Source organism: Arachis hypogaea, chromosome 13, assembly GCF_003086295.3.
Source record: "Arachis hypogaea cultivar Tifrunner chromosome 13, arahy.Tifrunner.gnm2.J5K5, whole genome shotgun sequence".
NCBI lineage: Eukaryota > Viridiplantae > Streptophyta > Magnoliopsida > Fabales > Fabaceae > Arachis > Arachis hypogaea.
In genome coordinates this window covers 101,272,396-101,279,373 of record NC_092048.1, presented here as the reverse complement: position 1 = coordinate 101,279,373, position 6,978 = coordinate 101,272,396, and the positions used below count along the sequence as shown (strand labels likewise).

At 40.6% G+C, this 6,978-nt stretch overlaps 1 non-coding gene across 1 annotated transcript; it reads right to left on the bottom strand.

The window, feature by feature from the left end:
- Positions 1 to 396: 396 nt before the first annotated feature.
- LOC112739837 (small nucleolar RNA R71) lies at positions 397 to 504 on the bottom strand. The gene has a single exon (XR_003170773.1). It is a non-coding gene; the product is annotated as a small nucleolar RNA R71 (small nucleolar RNA).
- Between the last annotated feature and the right edge of the window lie 6,474 nt (positions 505 to 6,978).

Below are 6,978 nucleotides of genomic sequence, written 5' to 3'. Positions count from 1 at the left end.
ATGGCAGCCGAAAATAATAATAATGCAAGGAGGATGCTTGGTGACTTTACTGCACCTAATTCCAATTTACATGGAAGAAGCATCTCCATCCCTACCATTGGAGCAAACAATTTTGAGCTGAAACCTCAATTAGTTTCTCTGATGCAACAAAACTGTAAATTTTATGGACTTCCATCTGAAGATCCTTTTCAGTTCTTAATTGAATTCTTGCAAATCTGTGATACTGTTAAGACTAATGGAGTAGATCCTGAAGTCTACAGACTCATGCTTTTTCCTTTTGCTGTAAGAGACAGAACTAGAATATGGTTGGATTCTCAACCTAAAAATAGCCTGAACTCTTGGGATAAGCTGGTCAAGGCTTTCTTAGCCAAGTTCTTTCCTCCTCAAAAGCTGAGTAAGCTTAGAGTGGATGTTCAAACCTTCAAACAGAGAGAAGGTGAATCCCTCTATGAAGCTTGGGAGAGATACAAGGAATTGACCAAAAAGTGTCCTTCTGACATGCTTTCAGAATGGACCATCTTGGATATATTCTATGATGGTCTATCTGAATTAGCTAAGATGTCATTGGATACTTCTGCAGGAGGATCCATTCACCTAAAGAAAACGCCTGCAGAAGCTCAAGAACTCATTGACATGGTTGCTAACAACCAGTTTATGTACACTTCTGATAGGAATCTTGTGAGTAATGGGACGCCTCAGAAGAAGGGAGTTCTTGAAATTGATACTCTGAATGCCATATTGGCCCAGAATAAAATATTGACTCAGCAAGTCAATATGATTTCTCAGAGTCTAAATGGAATGCATGCTGCATCCAACAGTACTCAAGAGGCATCTTTTGAAGAAGAAGCTTATGATTTTGAAAACCTTGCAATAGCAGAGGTGAATTACATGGGTGAACCATATGGAAACACCTATAATCCCTCATGGAGAAATCACCCAAATCTCTCATGGAAGGATCAACAAAAGCCTCAACAAGGCTTTAATAATGGTGGAAAAAATAGGTTTAACAATAGTAAACCTTTTCCATCATCCACTCAGCAACAGACAGAGAACTCTGAACAAAATACCTCTAATTTAGCAAACTTAGTCTCTGATCTATCTAAGGCCACTATAAGTTTCATGAATGAAACAAGGTCCTCCATTAGAAATTTGGAGGCACAAGTGGGCCAGCTGAGTAAAAGGATCACTAAAATCCCTCCTAGTACTCTCCCAAGCAATACAGAAGAAAATCCAAAAGGAGAGTGCAAGGCCATTGATATAACCATCATGGCCGAATCCAAAGAGGAAGGGAAGGACGTGAATCCCAAGGAGGAAGACCTCCTGGGACGTCCAGTGATCAATAAGGAGTTTCCCTTTGAGGAACCAAAGGAATCTGAGGCTCATCTAGAGACCATAGAGATTCTATTGAACCTCCTTATGCCATCCATGAGCTCTGAAGAGTACTCCTCTTCTGAAGAGAATGAGGATGTTATTGAAGAGCAAGTTGCCAAGTTCCTTGGTGCAATCATGAAGCTGAATGCCAATTTATTTGGTAAAGAGACTTGGGGAGAAGAACCTCCCCTGTTCACCAATGAACTAAATGCATTGGATCAACTGAGATTACCTCAGAAGAAACAGGATCCTGGAAAGTTCCTGATACCTTGTACCATAGGAACCATGACCTTTGAGAAGGCTCTATGTGACCTGGGGTCAGGAATAAACCTCATGCCACTCTCTGTAATGGAGAAACTGGGAATCTTTGAGGTACAAGCTGCTAAAATCTCATTAGAGATGGCAGACAATTTCAGAAAATAGGCTTATGGACAAGTAGAGGACATATTAGTAAAGGTTGAAGGCCTTTACATCCCTGCTGATTTCATAATCCTAGATACTGGGAAGGATGAGGATGAATCCATCATCCTTGGAAGACCCTTCCTAGCCACAGCAAGAGCTGTGATTGATGTTAACAGAGGTGAACAAGTCCTTCAATTGAATGAGGACTCCCTTGAGTTTAAAACTCAAGGACATCCTTCTGTAAACATGGAAAAGAGGCACAGTAAGCTTCTCTCAAAACAGAGTTAACCAGAGCCCCCATAGTTAAACTCTAAGTTTGGTGTTGAACTCCCATATCCAAACTCTAAGTTTGGTGTTGGGGAGTCTCAACAATGCTTTGAACATCTGTGAGGCTCCATGAGAGCCCACTGTCAAGCTATTGACATTAAAGAAGTGCTTGTTGGGAGGCAACCCAATTTTTATCTAATTCTAATTTTCTTTTTATTGTTCTTTCATGTTTTATTAGGTTCATGATCATGTGGAGTCACAAAATAAATCAAAAAATTAAAAACAGAATCAAAAACAGCAGAAGAAAAATCACACCCTGGAGGAAGAACTTACTGGCGTTTAAACGCCAGTAAGGAGCATCTGGCTGGCGTTCAACGCCAGAACAGAGCATGGAGCTGGCGCTGAACGCCAGAAACAAGCATGAAGCTGGTGTTCAACGCCAGAAATATGTTGCATCTGGGCGTTGAACGCCCAGAACAAGCATCAGTTCGGCGTTTAAACGCCAGAATTGCATGCAAAGGCATTTTACATGCCTAATTGGTGCAGGGATGTAAATCCTTGACACCTCAAGATCTGTGAACCTCACAGGATCATCTCAGGATCTGTGGATCCCACAGGATCCCACCTTCCCTCCTCATAATCCTAGTTTCTTCCACATCTTCTTCTTCATCTATTCTTTCTTCTCCTGCTCGAGAGCGAGCAACATTCTAAGTTTGGTGTGGTAAAAGCATTGCCTATTTTGCTTTTCCATAACCATTGATGGCACCTAAGGCCAGAGAAACCTCAAAAAAAAAAAGAGAGAGAAGAGAAAAGGGAAGACAAAAGCTTCCACCTCCAAGTCATGGGAGATGGAGAGATTCATGTAAAGGATCTATAGCTCAGTGGTAGAACATTTGACTGCAAATCAAGAGATCCCTGAGATACCTCAGGAGATACATTTTCCCCCACACAATTATTGGGAACAACTAAGGAAAGGAGCACCAAAATCACTAGGGATCAAGCAACAGAGACAAGGAAGAGACATAGAAGAGCTCAAGGACATCATTGGTTCCTCAAGGAGAAAACGCCACCATCACTAAGGTGGACTCATTCCTTGTTCTTAAACTTTCTATTTTTCATTTTCTTATGTTAAATGTTTATCTATGTTTGTGTCTTTATTACATGATCATTAATGTCTAAGTGTCTATGCCTTAAAGTAGTGAATATGAATCTATCACCTCTCTTAAATGAAAAATGTTTTAATTCAAAAGAACAAGATGTACATGAGTTTCGAATTTATCCTTGAACTTAGTTTAATTATATTGATGTGGTGACAATGCTTCTTGTTTTCTGAATGAATGCTTGAACAGTGTATATGTCTTTTGAAGTTGTTGTTTAAGAATGTTAAATATGTTGGCTCTTGAAAGAATGATGACAAGGAGACATGTTATTTGATAATCTGAAAAATCATAAAAATGATTCTTGAAGCAAGAAAAAGCAGTGAATACAAAAGCTTGCAGAAAAAAAAAAGAAAAAAAAATGGCGAAAAAAAAGATAAAAAAGAGAAAAAGCAAGCAGAAAAAGCCAAAAGCTCTTAAAACCAAAAGGCAAGAGCAAAAAGTCAGTAGCCCTTAAAACCAAAAGGCAAGGGTAATAAAAAGGATCCCAAGGCTTTGAGCATCAGTGGATAGGAGGGCCTAAAGGAATAAAATCCTGGCCTAAGCGGCTAAATCAAGCTGTCCCTAACCATGTGCTTGTGGCGTGAAGGTGTCAAGTGAAAACTTGAGACTGAGCGGTAAAAGTCAAGGTCCAAAGTTAAAAAAAAAAAGAGTGTGCTTAAGAACCCTGGACACCTCTAATTGGGGACTTTAGCAAAGCTGAGTCACAATCTGAAAAGGTTCACCCAATCATGTGTCTGTGGCATTTATGTATCCGGTGGTAATACTGGAAAACAAAGTGCTTAGGGCCACGGCCAAGACTCATAAAGTAGCTGTGTTCAAGAATCAATATACTGAACTAGGAGAATCAATAACACTATCGGAACTCTGAGTTCCTATAGATGCCAATCATTCTAAACCTCAATGGATAAAGTGAGATGCCAAAACTATTCAAGAGGCAAAAAGCTACAAGTCCCGCTCATCTAATTGGAGCTATGTTTTATTGATAGTTTGGAATTTATAGTATATTCTCTTCTTTTATCCTATTTGATTTTCAGTTGCTTGGGGACAAGCAACAATTTAAGTTTGGTGTTGTGATGAGCGGATAATTTATACGCTTTCTGGCATTATTTTTAGTATGTTTTTAGTAGGATCTAGTTACTTTTAGGGATGTTTTCAATAGTTTTTATGTTAAATTCATATTTCTGGACTTTACTATGAGTTTGTGTGTTTTTTTCTTTTTTTGTGATTTCAGGTATTTTCTGGCTAAAATTGAGGGACTTGAGCAAAAATCAGATTCAGAGGTTGAAGAAGGACTACTGATGCTGTTGGATTCTGACCTCCCTGCACTCAAAGTGGATTTTCTGGAGCTACAGAACTCAAAATGGCGCGCTTCCAATTGCGTTGGAAAGTAGACATCCAGGGCGTTCCAGTAATATATAATAGTTCATACTTTAGCCGAGTTTAGATGACGCAAAAGGGCGTTGAACGCCAGTTCTACGCTGCAGTCTGGAGTTAAACGGCAGAAACACGTCACGAACCAGAGTTGAATGCCAAAAACACGTTACAACTTGGCGTTCAACTCCAAAAGAAGCCTCTGCACGTGGAAAGCTAAAGCTCAGCCCAAGCACACACCAAGTGGGCCCCGGAAGTGGATTTATGCATCAATTACTTACTTCTGTAAAGCCTAGTAGCTAGTTTAGTATAAATAGGACTTTTTACTATTGTATTAGACATCCTGGATTGTATTGTTGATCCTGTGATCACGTTTTGGGGGCTGGCCATTCAGCCATGCCTGGACCTTATCACTTATGTATTTTCAACGGTAGAGTTTCTACACACCATAGATTAAGGTGTGGAGCTCTGCTGTTCCTTATGATTTAATGCAAAGTACTACTGTTTTCTATTTAATTCAACTTATTCCACTTCTAAGATATCCATTCGCACCTAAGAACATGATGAATGTGATGATTATGTGACGCTCATCATCATTCTCACTTATGAACGCGTGCCTGACAAATACTTCCGTTCTACATGCAACCAAGCTAGAATGAGTATCTCTTAGATATCTAATACAGGGGACCGAGTCCGAGTTATTAGTATCTTTGTGGTATAAGTTAGAACCCATGGATGGCCATTCCTGAGATCCGAAAAGTCTAAACCTTGTCTGTGGTATTCCGAGTAGGATCTTAGAAGGGATGGCTGTGACGAACTTCAAACTCGCGAGTGATGGGCGTAGTGACAGACGCAAAAGGATAGTAAATCCTATTCCAGTATGATCGAGAACCTCTAGATGATTAGCCATGCCGTGACAGAGCATTTGGACCATTTTCACAGAGAGGATGGGATGTAGCCATTGACAACGGTGATGCCCTTACAGAAAGCTTGCCATGGAAAGGAGTAAGACTGATTGGATGAAGACAGCGGGAAAGCAGAGATTCAGAGGAACGAAAGCATCTCCATACGCTTATCTGAAATTCCCGCCAATGAATTACATAAGTGTTTCTATCTTTATTTTCTATTTATTTATTATTTATTTTCGAAAACTCCATAACCATTTGATATCCGCCTGACTGAGATTTACAAGGTGACCATAGCTTGCTTCATACCGACAATCTCCGTGGGATCGACCCTTACTCACGTAAGGTTTTATTACTTGGACAACCCAGTGCACTTGCTGGTTAGTTGTGCGAAGTTGTGAAGTTATGTCTGGACCATGGTATTGTGCACCAGTTATTGGCGCCATTGCCAGGGAGAGAACGAACAACAAATTTTACAACCTCAGAGTAACAATTTCGCATACCAGATATGATCGTTGAAAGTTGGGGCCTGAAATCTGAATTCTGTGAATTCTGCAGAATTTGTGATCTCTGGTTTGTGTGCGCACGCACACCCTGTGAATTTTCAAACCTGTGCGCACGCACAGCCTTGTGCGTACACACACACACAGGGGTGTGGTTGCTGCTGGGAGCATTAGCACACTCTGTGCGCACACACAACCAACGAAGTTTTGCAAGCTGTGCACGCGTACAGCCTTGTGCACAACGCACACGTTGGGAGGGGCATTCTGTTGATGGCATTCGCACGTCCTGTGCGTGCACTCAACAATGGAAATTTTGCTTTCTATGCGTATGTACAACCTTGTGCGCACGCACACCCCTATGCATACGCACACTGCCCTGTTTTCTATAAAAACCTTGTTTTTACATGTTTCACCTTCCCAACAAGCTTGTAACCTTCCAAGACGCTTTTTCAAGCTTATAAACCCCCCATTTTCATCCTTTAAATCTTTAATCAATATAAAATGCCTAGTGATTGAGAGGAAGCTAGCAAAGGGGGTAACTTGAGGATGAAGAAAGGGGATATAATGAGAAATTATGACTAATGATGATGTATGAGTTGTTGAGGAGGATGGTGGAGTGCTGTGTATGATATGAGCCAAATGGTTGTGCATGACATGAGCCGAATGGCTGTGTGTGACGATGGTTTATGGTTGATTATGAATTATGAATTTAAGCTGGATGGCTGAGATGAATGTTGATTTATGGCTGATGATAAATGCATATATGCTAAGTTATTGATATTGTGATTGTTGCACTCCACCTATCTGAGATACGAGTTTTCCTGGGTGAAAGCAGTGGCTAGCCACCACGTGCTCCAGGTGGAGACTCAATACTCTACTTACCATATGTCGTAAGTGTGGCTAGACACTGTGAAAGTTTCGGATGAGCTCGCCCCCGTGAATATACACCAGTGAGGGTGTTGGATGTGAATTATGATTATCTTGTGGATAACTCGAGTT